This window comes from Macaca nemestrina, chromosome 13 (genome assembly GCF_043159975.1).
Source record: "Macaca nemestrina isolate mMacNem1 chromosome 13, mMacNem.hap1, whole genome shotgun sequence".
NCBI classification, from domain to species: Eukaryota; Metazoa; Chordata; class Mammalia; order Primates; family Cercopithecidae; genus Macaca; species Macaca nemestrina.
Genome location: NC_092137.1, coordinates 70,437,455 through 70,455,137, shown reverse-complemented (window position 1 = coordinate 70,455,137; position 17,683 = coordinate 70,437,455). Strand labels below are relative to the sequence as shown.

At 48.7% G+C, this 17,683-nt stretch overlaps 1 long non-coding RNA gene and 1 pseudogene across 2 annotated transcripts in view; both read left to right on the top strand.

The window, feature by feature from the left end:
• Window positions 1–4,743: 4,743 nt before the first annotated feature.
• Window positions 4,744–17,683, top strand: part of LOC105465211 (uncharacterized) — a 59,482-nt gene continuing 46,542 nt past the window's right edge. Inside the window, exons 1-2 of one of the 2 annotated variants that reach the window (XR_011611887.1) lie at window positions 4,746–5,278; window positions 5,436–5,577. This is a non-coding gene — a long non-coding RNA (uncharacterized lncRNA). Of the gene's footprint in view, window positions 5,578–17,683 lie in introns of both variants that reach the window. The other variant, XR_011611886.1, reaches the window with a different exon arrangement.
• On the top strand, window positions 8,750–13,136 carry LOC112423717 (high mobility group protein B1 pseudogene; annotated as a pseudogene).

Sequence of the window (17,683 nt, the reverse complement as noted above, 5' to 3'; positions counted from 1 at the left end):
AACCATACTGGGCTGGAGCTGATGTGGCTGGGCCTCAGGACCTGTGGAGCTAGGGTCCATCTGACCCATTTCTGCCTCTCTCTGGGGCTTCATTTGATCTCAGCACAGAGCAGCCCCTCCTGGTAGGAATTCTGGCTCCTGAAGTGCCTGAACGTTGGCTTCCTCACTGGAACAGGACTGACTGCTCCACTCTCTGATCCAAAAGGCAGAACCCCTCCCACCCCCCGAAAAAAGGCACTGATTGGCCTAACAGAGGGGGAGACATTTTTGGTAAGAGAGGTGCTATGCCCCTAAAAGAGAAGGAATAACCACATTGTGTTGTCTACCCTGTATGATTGAGGGGCTGGTTTGTGTCAGCTCCTAAGTGCATCAGACAATGGGGGAAATTGTTGAGAATCCAGGGAGGTGCACAGAGACCTAGAATTTGAATTGGGCTTCAAAGGAGAGGAAGGGTTTGGATAGGTGTGGAGAAGATAAAACTAGATGAGGCATGCCAGGCACAGTGGCTCACGCCTGTAATCCCAGCACTTTGGGAGGCTGAGGTGGGCAGATCACGAGGTCAAGAGATTGAGACCATCCTGGCCAACATGGTGAAACCCCTTCTCTACTAAAAATACAAAAATTAGCTAGGTGTGTTGGCACACGCCTGTAATCCCAGCTACTTGGAAGGCTGAGGCAGGAAAATCGCTTGAACCTGGGAGGCAGAGGTTGCAGTGAGCCAAGATCGCGCCACTGCACTCCACCCTGGCCACAGAGTGAGACTCTGTCTCAAAAAACAAAACAAAACAAAACAAAACAAAAACTAGATAAGGCAAAGGCTTGCCTGAAGAGCAGGAACACTCAAGGAAAGACCGTGGTTGGCCATTCTGAGAAATCCTTCAACCTGAGAATTTGGAGGACATCACTCACAGCTTTTTGACAAAACACACCTGTGGGTGACAGGCAGATGCCTGGTCTAGTAATACCTGACAGACTCAGAAGAACCACAGGGCCATAAAACACACAGGTGGCAAATCATCCACCCAAAGAGGACTCTACTCAAGCAGTCAAATCTTCCCTGTAGTACCACTCCAGCACAGTATCACAGCCCATCACAATCAGGAATGGAGTTCAGAGTCCCTCCTTTTTTTCTAACTTGACACCCTCTCTACCAAGTCAAGCACAGGCCTAGGAGGACCAGTACAACTGCTGCACCAACTCCCAGCCTCCAGATACCTCTGGGCCAACATCAGTGTTGATCTCATTTCGGGCCTGTCCCACTCTCAGAGTGGTCCTAGAAACTCTCACAGCAACACTCCTCAAACCCCACATCCACCTACCTCCCCACCCATACACATTCCCACATTTACTGTCCATTGCACCCCTCCTCCATCAGTCAATGGGATCTCTAAGGACTGCCCAGCTGCTGCCTCTCCAAGCTAAGCCACCATTTGAAGTCTGGAGAGAACAGCTTAAGACCCTCCATACCCACACGGCCTGCTGTCTACCGCATAGACTGAACATTCTCAGACTGAGTGTATCAATAAGTCAGAGGGACGCCTTCTTAACTCTTCCTCCTCCAGGCAACGTGGCTGGACCCCCCAACATCATGGTCATGATGAGAACAACAACTTGCCACTCCTCCACCCAGAACACTTTGCTTCTAATCTACTACGGCCCTGCCTCTACCAGTACTACTATTGTCTCAACAGATTGCATATATATATACACACAATTTATTTGTTTATTTTTTTTGAGATGGAGTCCCACTCTGTCACCTAGGCTGGAGTGCAGTGGCGCAATCTCGGCTCACCACAACCTCTGCCTCCCAGGTTCAAGCTATTCTCTTGCCTCAGCCTCCTGAGTAGCTGGGATTACAGGCACACACCACCATGCCCGACTAATTTTTTGTATTTTTGGTAGAGATAGTTTTCGCCATGTTGGCCAGGCTGATCTCGAACTCCTGACCTCAGGTGATCTGCCTGCCTTGACCTCCTAAAGTGTGCTGGGATTACAGGTGTGAGTTACCACGCCCAGCCAGATTGCTAATATTTAGAAGCTACTTGGGGACCTCCAAAACTCTTTAACTCCAAGAACTATCCACCCAAGAGATCTGTAGGCATGCCACCTGACTTTCAAGGTACCAGATGTCATCAGCCCTGTGGCCTTGTGGACCCACTAATTCCCAATCACCTAATTTCATCCCATCTTTCAGTGACTGCTGTCCTGGGCTGGAGTTAATGCCCTGCCCTTCCCTCCAGCCCACATGTGCATACGCAAGCACACATCATACATACTCCAGCCCTCATCCAACAGACACTGTTCTGTCAGAACCTCAGCCAGCTCCTCCTATCCCTGGTTCTCCCCTGTCCGAAAATGCCCAGAATATGCCCTCAGCTAGAAGAACCCAGAGAAGTCTCTATACTCTGCTGGAGGGGATGGGCAGGGGTTACTCTCCCCAAGCTCTGTGAATTATAACAACTAGGTACCCTCTAAGTCATAGACAACACAAAAAAGTCAGCCACAGGGGGGCAGTCCTTCTATTAGTGAATTTTCTCAAGAGATCTGATTACCTGCTTCACCTATTTCTTCTTCGTTTATCTCCCGGATTCTGATTTCCCGGTTTTCCTGTGTGGCAGATCATATTTTCTGACACTCGTAGTATTTTTTTTTTTTTTAGACGCAGTTTCGCTCGTGTTGCCCAGGCTGGAGTGCAATGGCACGATCTCGGCTCACCACAACCTCCGCCTGCCGGGTTCAAGCAATTCTCCTGTCTCAGCCTCTCCAGTAACTGGGATTACAGGCATGCGCCACCCATGCCCGGCTAATTGTGTATTTTTAGTAGAGATGGGGTTTCTCCATATAAGTCAGGCTGGTCTCGAACTCCCGACCTCAGGTGATCCGCCTGCTTCCGCCTCCCAAAGCGCGGGGATTGCAGGCGTGAGCCACCGCACCCCGACTTGATTTTTTTTTTTTTAAATCCTCCTTACCGACCTTGCTCCCTGCCTGCCTGACTTCCCATCATCCAGTTCTGCAAGCACCCTTCGCATCTACCATCCCACCTGCTGTACCAAGGGAGCAGGATCACTTATTTACAACAGCACTTCTCAAACTTTAATGTGCACAGGAATCACCCAGCGACATAGTTAAAATGCATATTCTGATGTAGAAGCTTTATTTTTAAAACTTTTTGAGACAGTTTCGCTCTTATTGCCCAGGCTGGAGTGTAATGGAACAGTTTTGGCCCACTGTAACTGCTGTCTCCCGGGTTCAAGCCATTCTCCTGTCTCAGCCTCCCAAGTAGCTGGGATTACAGGCACCCGCCACCACACCCGGCTATTTTTGTATTTTTAGTAGAGACAGGGTTTCAACATGTTGGCCAGGGTGGTCTCGAACTCCTGACCTCAGATGATCCACCCGCCTTGGCCTCCCAAAGTGCTGGGATTACAGGTGTGAGGCATCGCACGTGGCCCGATTCAGAAGTTTTAAGAGTGTGATCCAGGATTCTGCATTTCCATCAAGCTTCCAAGTGATGCCTAAAGTGCTGGACAGCAGGGATGCTGCTGGCCTGCAGACTGCACTTAGAGTAGCAGGTCTAATGCCTGACAGTCAGGTAACGTCCCTCCCACCTTTCACTGTCACTCATGGGGAGGGCCGTGCTGGAGATGGGTGGCACTGGAGATGGGTGGCACTTAACTAGTGGCCAGGGCTTTGTGCCACTCTCTCATGAAATTGCTCCAACTGGTGGGGCACTAGCCTTATTCCTTATAACTAGCTCCCCACTCAGCAGTTCAAGAAGTACAAATGGATTCTGTAGCTCTGTGAATCCCCTGCACAACTCTTCACTGTCTTCCCCACTCCCACCATCTTGCAGGTTGACAGCTTAGAGCCTGGGTTTGAAACCCCAGTCTGCCACACTCTCATGCGCAGCCTTTGGCATGACTCTGAGCCCCCGTTTCCTACTCTGGATGATTTGAATAGTGATTACATACCCTGGAGGAATCGCTCATTTTGTCTATTGTTTGACCTTTTCCTCTTCTACCTGGTCCTATAAATTAGCCTTGAAGCTGAAAAGTGCTTTTTGTCCCTTCTTAGGAATCCTTGTAGTTAATACCACTGTATACAGTCAGACCACAATTTTGTTTCATGAAAAAGGCTGGAAGTAAACATAATGAAAGGTTAAAGATGCTTGGGGGTGCTAAGAATCATTTTCTACCTATCTTTTCCCTTTTCCCCCCAAGTCTTCTATAATTAACAATATTACCGTGATAGGTTTGAAAACAGTCAAAGTAAAATAAAGGGCATGAAATCAAGCTTCCAACCTCTCCACTGAGAACAGAAGAGAAAGAGAAACGCGCCGACAGCGCCGGGCTGGGGCTGGTCACGCGGCAGCCGCCCCCTCGCCTCCGCCAGATGACGTAAGTCACGTTCTCCTCTCGCCCGCGCCGCCGCTTCCGGGGGCTCGGCCGCTTTGCTTCCACCAGGCGGCGCCGCAGGACGCTCAGTTGCCAATGCCTCCTGCGCAGCCGCCCTGGCGCACCGGACACGTCACCACCTTCGCGTCTTTTCTGGAGAGCGCGGGAATGCGAGCGCTGGAGGGTGGTGACGTCACCGGGGTTCCCCGCGTGGCTCGCAGGGGCGGGGCCAGGGACGTGGCGCGCTGCGGCCCGCCGGGGGATGGGGAGGAGGAGGAGAACGGAGAGGGGGAGGGGAAGGAGGGGGGAGGGGAGACCAGCGGGACGGGGAGGGGCGAGGTGAGTGGCGCCGATGCCTGGTCCAGCCGGGGCTGGTCGGGCCGCGCCCGCCTCGTGACCCACTGTGGGGCTGCGCTGCGGGAAAGGTGCTGACTAGGCGGGCGCGCGAGCTCAGCGGGGAGGGGTGCGGCCGGTCGGCGGCTGGCCGGGCCCCGACTTCCTGGCACCCTGGGCGACCGCTCCCTAGTGCGAGCGGGACCACGCCTGGACCGGGGCCCGCAGGTCCTCCAGGGCAGCGGGGGCGACATGGGGCACGTGGGCTCGGGCCGCACCTCGAGTTCGAGACCGCGCGGCGCTGCGGTTAGAGTCGTAGCGTCCGGAGTCAGGTCCCGCCCCACCTGGGATACCGTCGCCCTCCCGCCCCCCGGTCTACGCCCGCCCTGGGCAGCTCCAGCCAGGTCGGGGAGGAGGAGGGCGCGCGCCGGGAGGGCCGCCCCTGTCTGCGACTGATGGCCTGGAGCCCGCGGCTCAGGCTCTCCCCGCCGCGGTTTTTCCCTTTGTAGGGCGGGATCCGCTTCGCACACTTAGTCTCCGCCTAGCCCATGGTGGGTGTTTTGTCAAAATACGCTGATTTCTTTTCCCCTTCTTCCCCGCCAGTCCCGAGAGCCGGTCTGGAAGGGCACTAACGCCTGGTTAGTCCTTTAAACAAAAGGCTTTGTGTGTTTTGCGTATTGGCTGTTAATAGAAGTTTCCCTTTTCTAGGTGTGAGCTCCGCACCCGCGAGTGGCTTTGGTTAGGAAAAGGTGGCAGAGGGCCCTTCCCTGAACTGATTAGTTGAGCCTGGGACCTGATCAGAATTGAAGGAGGAATGTTACCAGAATTTTCTCTGTGCCCCTGCACCTGCGTAAGTGCTTATGGCTGGGAGCCCTGTCTAGGGCACACACTACCTTGAGGCGCCCTTCACTTTCTCCTCTTGCTGCCCCTTCCCAGAATCTGGTACCTCATGACATGGCTGTGGTCAAGTCATCGTTCCTGGGATGGTCTGACCCCTGGGGACACGCCAGCCTCCAGGAGCTTATATGAGGCTGGCCTACCAGAGTAGAAAGTGCAAGGCCATCTCCTGGAAGGAGGAACATGAATGAGTCCTGAAGTGCTTGTGTCATGTATCAGGGGTTGTGCTAGATTTTTCACATGAGTGAACTCATTCGATGCCCACAGCTGTCCTGTGAGCTAGGGGGAATCATCATCCCTCTATGTAGATGAGGAAACTGGTTCCGCCGGTTTAAATAACTCACCTCATATTTCACAGCAGGGAGGTGATAGTTGTAGGGCTTTGACAAGAAAGCGTCAGTACCTGGTCAGACCTCTAGGGTGTGAGACGCTCAGGGCCATCTTGGAGGGTATAGGTGAAAGCATATAACACCGTGGGTTTCCCCCTCTGTCACCCCATTCTCTTGGCCACCCCTGCCATTTATATCAAGGCAAAACCAGGTTGGGTGACAGATGGATAGTGTTTGAGGCAGAAGACCAAAAGGCAAAGACAGGGCAGTTCCTCCCACTCCTCACCCAACACGCACACACTTTGCCTTGGTCATGGATGGGTTAATGGAAGGACTCCTGTGTATCAGACTTGGGCCTTTTTTTAGCACCATCTGGCAGAAGTCACCTCTCCTCACACCTGCTGCTTCTACAAAACATTGCTCACTTTCCAGTCTGCAGTGCAAAAGGCAGAAGTGTGGTGCATGTGTAACTTGGATTCAGTGGACCCCAGAGACAATTGTGTTGTCTGCATTATGTTGCGATTAACAGCCCATAAACACTGCTGTGTTGTATGTGGAACCACAAAAGACAAGACAAAAGCAACAAAAGCAGAAGTACCCTCTCCTTTTAAAATTATCTTGTTGCTGGGCACAGTGTCTCATGCCTGTAATCCCAGCAATTTGGGAGGCCGAGGCGGGCGGATCACGAGGTCAAGATCCAGAACATCCTGACCAACATGGTGAAACCCTGTCTCTACTAAAAATACAAAAATCAGCTGGGCGTGGTGGCGCGTGCCTGTAGTCCCAGTTACTCAGGAGGCTGAGACAGGAGAATTGCTTGAACCTGGGAGGCGGAGATTGCAGTGAGTCAAGATTGCACCACTGCACTACAGCCTTGCAACAGAGGGAGACTCCGTCTCAAAAAAGAAAAAAAAAAAATCTTGCCTACCGCATTGGATAGAGAAATTCCCAGGAGAAGGCAAACAAATAAGGGTGCAGGCATTTGTCCTTCAAAACCTAGGCGGGTGGATCACGAGGTCAGGAGCCAAGACCACGCCATTGCACTCCAGCCTGGGCAACAGAGTGAGGCTCCGTCTCCAATAAAACAAACAAAAAACCCAGGGCTTTGTAGGTAGATGCTTTTTGGCTTTGAACAAGGCAGGTAGCTTCAGTGTTTCAGATCAAGAGAGTGGATGTAGGTTGAACTGGGCAAATCACTTGAGGTCAGAAGTTTGAGACCAGTGTGGCCAATATGGTGAAACCCTGTCTCTACTAAAAATAAAAACTTTAGCTGGGTGTGGTGGCCTGGCCCAGGGACCCTTTAAATGGGGAGTGAAGCCAGGGGAGGTGGCTCATGCCTGTAATCCCAGTAATTTGGGAGGCTGAGGTGGGAGGATCCCTTGAACCCAGGAGTTCCAGACCAGCCTGGGCAACATGGTGTAACCCCATCTCTGTAAAAGAAAACAAAAAACAAAAACACTAGCCAGCGTGGTGATGCACGCTTGGTAGTCCTAGCTACTTGGGAGGCTGAGAGTGAGAGGAAAGCTTGAAAGCCTTGGAGATTAAGGCTACAGTGAGCTGTGATCACACTCCAGCTTGGGCAACAGAGAGAGAGCCTGTCTCTTAAAAAAAAAACAACAAAAAAACGGCAGGGGGAGTGAGTTTTTCTGTTCCTTTCTTTGCTGACAAAGCGGCCCTTTGTGTCACAACATACTTATTGAAACCTGCTGGCCAGGCACGGTGGCTCAAGCCTGTAATCCCAGCACTTTGGGAGGCCAAGGTGGGTGGACCACTTGAAGTCAGGAGTTCAAGACCAGCCTCAACATGGAGAAACCCCATCTCTATAAAAATACAAACTTAGCCGGGCGTGGTAGTGCATGCCTGTAATCCCAGCTACTTGGGAGGCTGAGGCAGGAGAATTGCTTGAACCTGGGAGGTGGAGATTGCGGTGAGCTGAGATGGCGCCATTGCACTCCAACCTGGGCAACAAGAGGGAAACTCTGTCTCAAAAAAAAAAAAGCGCTGGGCGTAGTGGCTCACACCTGTAATTCCAGCACTTTGGGAGGCTGAGGCGGGAGGATTACGAGGTCAAGAGATAGAGACTATCCTGGCTAACACGGTGAAACCCTGTCTCTACTGAAAATACAAAAAATTAGCGAGGCGTGGTGGTGGGCACCTGTAGTGCCAGCTACTCAGGAGGCTGAGGCAAGAGAATGGCATGAACCTGGGAGGCGGAGCTTGCAGTGAGCCGAGATCGTGCCACTGCACTCCAGCCTGGGCGACAGAGCGAGACTCTGCCTCAAAAAAACAAACAAACAAAAAAAAGCCCTGCAAGGCATGGGCCCTTGGGAGCTTTTAGTCTAAAAGGAGAGGGGCTGGAAAGTGGTTGTAATTTAGGTGAAGTCTAAGCAACTGGGTTATAAACCAGTTTGGCAGACTTAACAGGAGGGGTTTGGCCATCCTTGGAAGTACCTATACTTCCAAGTATAACCCTGGCAGGGCCCAGGGCTAGGGGGAGAACAGGTGAGCTCAGTGAGTTCCTTGGTCAGGCTGCTGCTCCTGTTTCACGAAAGAGGATCTCCTGCCTTAGAGGTGAGACCTGACTTTAGGTTAGTTACTTTTGTTCTAAGTCTGCATTTTACTAAGCAATCCTTAGCCCATGGGGACATCGGCCAGTCAGGCCAATTCAGGCATTCCAGTCCATTTTGAATGTCTATCATTCCTCAGTGTAAGTCAGTAAATTGGCATTTGATTTATATGTCCCTCAACATTGTGTAAACTCTCTAAATAGGTGTTTGAGAGATGAGACCTGTCGTAATGGGCCAGCCTGAAAGTGTAAGTCCCACATCTGGGTCCTTGTTTAAATTCCACGAGGTAAAAAGTGAGGAGCTGCTGAAAAGAGGGGAAAGGGTTGGTGCAGGAAGCCAGCTTTGCTCACATTCAGGAGAATTATATTATCCGCACAAGGCGGAAAGTGCTAAACTGTAGAAGAGTGATACGTGCACTGGATGCTGTGAGTTCAGAAGAAGGTGAGATCACTGGGAGATTAAGGGATGGTACCACAGAGGAGTCGAGTAGGACTTGCAAAATGTTTGTGCTATCAGTAGGTGGAGATGCAGGAGATGGAGAGGAACTACCCACTGTTTCGGTGGTTCGCCTCTGGAGCCTACACAGAACATACAGTCATCTGATCTCTTAGGAATTGAGACAATGGAAAGACGTTGTGGCAGGAGAGGGAAGTGGTAGGCCTCAGAGACAAGGAAGGAAAAATCAACTATTTATTCACCAGTTTATTTGTTCAACCTTTATTGAGTATCTTCTATGTGCCAGGCACTGAGCTGGGCCTGGGAATACAGCAATATACAAAACAAACAAAAGCCCTGCCCTCAAAAAGTTTACCTCTTTTTTTTTGTTTTTGAGACAGAGTCTGGCGCTGTCACCTAGGCCGGAGAGTAGTGGCGCAATCTCAGCTCACTGCAACCTTCAGGCATGCACCACCACGCCTGGCTAATTTTTTTTGTATTTTTAGTAGAGATGGGGTTTCACCATGTTGGCCAGAGGCTGTTCTTGAACTCCTGACCTTGAGTGATCTGCCAGCCTCAGCCTCCAAAAGTGCTGGGATTACAGATGTTAGCCACCATGTCTGGCCAGAAGTTTACATTCCCATGAGGAAAGAGAGAGAGACAAACAATGAATGAATGATAAACAAATGAATAAGCTATCTAGTATGTTGATAGTGACAAGTGCTATGGAGAAAATTAAAACAAGGGGACCGGGCGTGGTGGCTCACACCTGTAATCCCAGCACTTTGGGAAGCCAAGGCGGGTGGATCACGAGGTCAGGAGATCGAGACCATCTTGGCCAACATGGTGAAACCCCGTCTCTACTAAAATACAAAAAATTAGCTGGGGGTAGTGATGCGTTCCTGTAATCCCAGTGACTTGGGAGGCTGAGGCAGGGGAATCGCATGAACCCGGGCAGCGGAGGTTGTAGTGAGTTGAGATCGTGCCACTGCACTCCAGCCTGGTGACAGAGCAAGAGTCTGTCTCAAAAAAAAAAAAGAAAAAGTTAAAACAAGGGGTAGGAGGCAGGAGGAAGTACAGAGGTTTTCCTCTAAATTTTAAATAAATTTTGTGGAAGTGAGTGATACAAAGGTAAAAGGGGGCCGGGTGTGATGGCTCACGCCTGTAATTCCAGCGCTTTGGGAGGCTGAGGCAGGGGGATCACCTTAGGTCAGGAGTTCGAGACCAGCCTGGCCAACATGGTGAAACCCTGTCTCTACTAAAAATACAAAACTTAGCCAGGCATGGTGGCAGGTGCCTGTAATCCCAGCTACTCAGTAGGCTGAGGCAGGAGAATTGTTTGAACCCGGGAGGTGGAGGTTGTGGTGACCTGAGATTGTGCCATTGCACTCCAGCCTGGGCAACAAGAGGAAACTCCGTCTCAAAAAAAAAAAAAAAAAAAAGGTAAAAGGGACGCAAAATCTTTGTGATCATTTTCTGTGAGTTGGGGTAGCTAGCTGACCAGGTTGTGTCCCAGAAGATAAAGCGTGTTTGTGAATATGACTCACTCCCTGGGGAAAAATAAGCCAAGATCTCCAAAGGAGGTATTTTCTCTGAAAGCCAGAAAAGCCAGTTGCAATGATAGAGCAAAATGGATTTTATCCTAAACCCCAAATATAAACACTATATAGTTCTAAGAAAATAACAGTGTTGACGTGGTGAGATGTGATAGATGTAAGTACAGAAGAGGAAGGAGCTGAAGACTCACTTTTCTCGGCTCCTTTTCCTGCCCAGCGGGTGGAGGCTGGGCGGGGGGAGGGGAGGAAGCCAGGTCATGAGATGGTGTGGCTGTGGAATCTGTGGAGACCACGTGTGTTTCCTCAGGAGATTCCCTGTTCACAGATAGAGGTATGAGTCTGGAGGGACTACAAGTTGAGGTCTCAGGCTGACCACCTGGCTCTCCACGGCACTATTTTTTGAACCAAGAGTTTCAGAGCTATAAAGTTTATGCCAGAGATGAAATCGGGACACACAAAAATTTGGCATTCTGAAGACATTTTGATGGTTTATGAGAATCATGGGCTAGAATAGCAGAAGGAAATAAAAGTTTGCGGTTGAGGAGTAAAGATCAAATACGGGACAGTAGGAATACTAGTGTTAACAGATAGTATCCATTGTAACCTACCTAAGAGAGACAGCAGGCTCCCAAGAATTTGCACTGGCCGGGTGCGGTGGCTCACGCCTGTTATTCCAATACTTTGGAAGGCCAAAGCTGGAGGACTGGTTGAGCCTAGGAGTTTGAGAATAGCCTGGGTAACATAGTAAGACCCTGTCTCTACAGAAAAATACAAAAATTAGCTGGGCATGGTGGCGCACACCAGTAGTACCAGTTACTTGGAATAACAGTACCTGTTATTCCAGCACTTTGGAAGGCTAAAGCTGGAGGATTGGTTGAGCCTAGGAGTTTGAGACTAGCCTGAGTAACATAAGTCCCTGTCTCTACAAAACATACAAAACTTAGTTGGGCATGGTGGCACACGCCAGTAGTACCAGTTACTTGGGAGGCTGAGGAGGGAGGATTGCTTGAGCCCAGGAGGTTGAGACTGCAGTGAGCCGTGATTGCACCACTGCACTCCAGCCTCCAGTGACAGAACAAGACCTTGTCTCAAAAAAAAAAAATAGGCTCTAACAGCCATTGCAGTACATTGAGCTCCATAGAGACAGCGCTGGGGCAAGTGAGAACTGGACGGGCACTGGGCGACTCTGTGCCTCACTGAGGAGAAATAACTAAACATGGGCAAAGAGATCCTAAGAAGCCGAGAGGCAAAATGTCATCATATGCATTTTTTGTGCAAACTTGTTGGGAGGAGCATAAGAAGCAGTACCCAGATGCTTCAGTCAGCTTCTCAGAGTTTTCTTTTTTTTTTTTTGAGACGGAGTCTGGCTCTGTCACCCAGGCTGGAGTGCAGTGGCGCGATCTCGGCTCACTGCAAGCTCCGCCTCCCGGGTTTACGCCATTCTCCTGCCTCAGCCTCCCGAGTAGCTGGGACTACAGGCGCCCACCACCTCGCCCGGCTAGTTTTTTGTATTTTTTAGTAGAGACGGGGTTTCACCGTGTTAGCCAGGATGGTCTCGATCTCCCGACCTCGTGATCCGCCCGTCTCGGCCTCCCAAAGTGCTGGGATTACAGGCTTGAGCCACCGCGCCGGGCCAGCTTCTCAGAGTTTTCTAAGAAGCGCTCAGAGAGGTGGAAGACCATGTCTGCTAAAGAGAAAGGAAAATTCGAAGATACCGCAAAGGCGAACAAGGCCCATTATGAAAGAGAAATGAAAACCTGTATCGCTCCCAAAGGGTAGACAAAAAAGAAGTTCAAAGATCCCAGTGTGCCCAAGGGGCCTCCTTTGGCCTCTTCCTGTTCTGCTCTGAGTATGGCCCAAAAATCAAAGGAGAACATCCTGGCCTGTCCATTGGTGATGTTGTGAAGACACTGGGAGACATGTGGAATAACACTGCTGCAGATGACAAGCAGCCTTATGACAAGAAGGCTGCGAAGCTGAAGGAAAAATATGAAAAGGAAATTGCTGCATATCGAGCTGAAGGAAAGCCTGATACAGCAAAAAAGGGAGTTGTCAAGGCCGAAAAAAGCAAGAAAAGGAAGAGGAGGAAGATGAGGAAGATGAAGAGGATGAAGAGGAGGAAGATGAAGAAGATGATCATGATGAATAAGTTGGTTCTAGCGCAGTTTTCTTCTCTTGTCTATAAAGCATTTAACCCCCCTGTACACAACTCACTCCTTTTAAAGAAAAAAATTGAAATGTAAGGCTGTGTAAGATTTGTTTTTAAACTGTGCAGTGTCTTTTTTTGTATAGCTAACATACTACCAAATGCATCTTTAGATAGCCCTGTCCTGGTGGTATTTTCAGTAGCCACTAACCTTGCCTGGTACGGTATGGGGGTTGTAAATTGGCATGGAAATTTAAAGCAGGTTCTTGTTGGTGCACAGCACAAATTAGTTATATATGGGGATGGTAGTTTTTTCATCTTCAGTTGTCTCTGATGCAGCTTATACAAAGTAATTGTTCTGTTAACTGAATACCACTCTGTAATCGCAAAACAAAAAAAAAGTTGCAGCTGTTTTGTTGATATTGTGACATTCTGAATGCTTCTAATAGGTTTTTTTAATTAAAAATTAAAAGGCCGGATGTGGTGGCTCATTTCTTTTTGTTTTTTTTGTTTTTTTTTTTTTTTTTTGAGACGGAGTCTCGCTCTGTCGCCCAGGCTGGAGTGCAGTGGCCGGATCTCAGCTCACTGCAAGCTCCGCCCGGCCGTGGTGGCTCATTTCTGTAATCCCAGCACTTTGGGAGGTGAAGTGGGCAGATCATTTGACGTCAGGAGTTCGAGACCAGGCTGACCAACATGGTAAAACCCCATGTCTACTAAAAATATTTTAAAAATTAGCCAGGCGTGGTGGCTTATGCCTGTAGTCCCAGCTGCTCAGGAGGCTGAGGCAGATGAATTGCTTTAACCCAAGAGATGGAAGTTGCAGTGAGCCAAGATTGCGCTACTGCATTCTAGCCTGGGCGACTGAGAGACTCTAAAAAAAAAAGTGCTCTATAGATGTTTATTGAATGAGTGAATAAATGCATTAATGAATGGATGGGTGGTCTGTCTAATCCTGAGCTTGCCATGACAAGCCTGGAGAACAGAGATCTAGCCTATACCCTCTTTTTAATGGATTCCCCTTCATTGTAGGGTTTCCGCAAGGAGACAACTACTGTTCAAAGTATAGCCTTATACTGTTCTGCTGAACTGATCTGCTTACACCTTACACTGTTCAGTAGCGGTTGGTGAGGCGTTTAAAGGCAATCTTCAGTCACCAACAAAATAGGGCCTACTATTTATGTGGTAATGCTTGTACACTGAGTTTGTCACGTCCTTATGACAAATTTGGACCAAGGTTGTTGGTCTGAGACAAGACCCAGTCTGCCCAGAAACTGCCTGGGGCCTTCCCCAGCCCAGATTCCTTGAGTCAGTTCATGCCCCCATGTTCCTGCGATTCTCTTTGCCTGGAAGAAAAACTCCCCATCATTAATGGGAATGGGTGATTTTCTACTTGCTTTTGAGCTCTATTTTATAAGCTGACAGTTTTCTGAGATTCCCAAGGACAAAATGTAGCAGTTTCCCATCTGTGGGTTATCTTACATTTTTAAGTGGCAGACCTGTGTTTCAAGCCAGGATGTCCTGACAGGAAACCTGAATAATATATTGCTCTTTCTTCCTGCTGGTGTGTTTTGGGTGGATGTGTGGGAGCCACAAACGTGCAGTAGCTTCTTGCTGCTTCCAACAGTCTGTGGTGTTCATTATCTTCTGGTTGGGGTTTTCCTTTGAGAATAAGCCAGCAAGGAATGAATGTCGAGGTATGGTTCCTGGTAACGCTGTGCGTGTGTAATGGGGAGTGAGCATGCTGCCTCCACGGAGTCTTCTGCTCCGTGTGCCTAGTGAATTGAACAACGCTCAAGGGAAGACATGTTCTGGCCCAGCATTCTCTGGGGAGTATATGGTATGGTTCTAGACACCTGAATCTCTGCCAAGCTCAGTGTCTCTCCAAATGACTTGCTTTTAGACTCACATTTGATTTGAGCAAAATCTTTCACTGAACACACCTGGCAGACATCTCAAATTTCCTGCACATTAGCCAAGGAATTTTAGCTAATGAAAGCTGAAAGCTATGACACTGTTATGACAAAATTAATACCCTGAAAGGCTAATTAATCTTATATGAATTACATTACCTAGAGTTTGAACTTTGGCCATTATCTTTGCAGTATAAAAGCTATTTCCCCAAAACCTTAAAAAAGAAAAAAACCCATTCCCATAAATCATATTTCCAACCCATAACACCATGAAAATGTCCACAACACAGTGATATAATTGATACCTTGAAAATGGCTTTTTAAAAACAAAACCAATTAGGCCAGGCACTAATGACTCGGCTTGATGACCTGAAGGTATCCTAACACGGCTGTTAGAGATTTAAGGGCAGAGGCTGAGTCTCGGTGTTTGTTTCTGTCCGGAGCACAGGGCCTCAGACAGTGATGGATACATATTGGGTGTTGATTAACAAGTCCCTGAATTACTGAATGGAAATTTACTGGTGCTCACTGCACCACTAGACTCCACACACAAATAGACCTGCCCCGTGGGATTCTTCACAACAGCAAATATTTTATGAGAGCTGTCACTCCAAGTTGATTGGATGGACAAAGTGAAACCACAGAATTGGGCTTTAAAACCAAATAGGTTTACTCTGCTAAATTTTACAACTGGGATCTTCTGCTCTGGGTGGAGGCTCGGACAAAATAACTTCAAATTTGAGGTTTGTAGTTCTATGAAAAGACAGGGTTTTTTTGTTTGTTTGTTTTTTGTTTTTGTTTTTGTTTTAAGACAGATGAACCCAGCAGGCAAGCTGGCAGGAAGTCTGACTGCAGTACTTGCCTGAGAGGATGACACAGGCCAAATGAGAGAGAAGGAAAACAACGAGGCAGCCAGAGCTAGTAAAGCACTTTGCAAAGTAGCTGCAGAGCTTTCCAGGATTTTCTGGAAAAAGGAAGAAAAGGAGAGTAAAGGGCAGGAAGAGGATTGGTTAACAACTGGATTCAGAAATGCTGACGAGTGGATTTGCCTCTTGGTTTTGTTTCTCTAAGTCAGGGATAAGGAAAGAGGGTACACTTGGCCTGGCGCTGCCTGCTGGCAGGGCTCCCTTCCGCAGTCTGTGCTGAAGCCATCCTTAGAGCTGCCAGGGTGTCCCGAGGCCTGCTGCCCTGTGCAACTCATTGGAAAAGGGGACAGACTGCCCTCCAAAGATGTTTAAGGCACATGGTACAGTGGAAGGAAGGGACAGCAGCTTTGTTTAATGTCACGTTGCTTAAAAAATGTTTATATGCATTTGCTTTTTTGAACAGGTAGTTTATATGGTTCAAAACTTTAAAAAAAAAATGAAAAGATGTACATGTCTCCTGTCCCTGTCCCCCAAATGCCCAGTTCCCCTACCCTAAATAGATAACCCTGTTATAAGGTTTTTATTTATCCTTCTAACATTGTTTTTCTGCACATACAAGCTAAAACAAATCTATACCCTTCCTTACTCCATTTTAACATAAATGGTGCCAGTCTGTACACGTTCTACACGTTTGTTGGGTTTTTCCCCCACTTTAACACTCTATCTTGGTGTCATTTCCTTATTGGTATATGACAATATCCTCATTTTTATCTATCTTTGTGGCTGCAGAGTATTACATTGTATGGACGTACTGTAATTTTTTTTTTTTTTTTTTTTTTTTTTTTGAGACAGAGTCTCGCTCTGTCGTCCAGGCTGGAGTGCAGTGGCCGGATCTCAGCTCACTGCAAGCTCCGCCTCCCGGGTTCACGCCATTCTCCTGCCTCAGCCTCCCGAGTAGCTGGGACTACAGGCGCCCGCCACCTCGCCCGGCTAGTTTTTTTTTTTTGTATTTTTTTTAGTAGAGACGGGGTTTCACCGTGTTAGCCAGGATAGTCTCGATCTCCTGACCTCATGATCCACCCGTCTCGGCCTCCCAAAGTGCTGGGATTACAGGCTTGAGCCACCGCGCCCGGCCAGACGTACTGTAATTTAACTGGTTCCCATCGAGGGGTGTTTAGGTGTTTCCAGTCTTTTGGCATTACAAATAAAAGCATGGACTTTAGAGACATGTGCTTTCAAACCCCAGTCCCGACGCCTACTAGATGATTGACAATGGGTCTTAATTGCCCCCTCTGTAAAGAGGAATTTTTTGTTTGTTTGAGACAGAGTTTTGCTCTTGTTGCCCAGGCTGGAGTGCAGTAGCGCAATCTCAGCTCACTGCCTCCTGGGTTCAAGCGATTCTCCAGCCTCAGCCTCCCGAGTAGTTGGGAGTACAGGCATGTGCCACCATGCCTGGCTAATTTTGTATTTTTAGTAGAAACGGGGTTTTGTCATGTTGGTTAGGCTGGTCTGGAACTGCTGACCTCAGGCGATCCACCCCCCTGGCCCCTCAAAGTGTTGGGATTACAGGCATGAGCCACCACGCCTGGCCAGGAATTATTTTATGTTTATTTCACCTGTCCCTTAACATTGCTGTGAAAGACTCATATACAAAGAACTTGAGAAATCCTAGGTGCTCAGTGAAAACAATATACCTTACAATGAAGCATATTCAAATTTATTCTTGAAAAAGAGAATACTGATCAGGAGCCCTGGCTCATGCCTGTAATCCCCATGCTTTGGGAGGCCAAGGTCTCAAGAAGGACTGCTTGAGACAGGAATTCAAGACCAGACTGAGCAACAGAACAAGACCCTATCTCTTCAAAAGTAAAAATAAAAAAACTAGCCAGGCATGGTGGCACATGCCTATAATCCCAGCTACTTAGGAGGCTGAGGCAGGAGGATCTCTTCAGACCACTACTGCACTCCAGCCTGGGTGAAAGAGCAAGACCCTGCCCCCCAAAAAAATGTGTTTGATTGTTTTTTGAGACAGTCTTGCTCTGTCACCCAGGCTGGAGTGCAGTGATGCAATCTCGGCTCACTGCAACCTCTGCCCTCTGGGTTCAAGTGATTCTCCTGCCTCAGCCTCTCGACTAGCTGGGATTACAGGTGTGCAATACTACACCTGGCTAATTTTTGTATTTTTAGTAGAGAGGGCGTTTTGCCAGGAGGTGGAGGTTGCAGTGAGCTGCGATCATGCCATTGCACTCC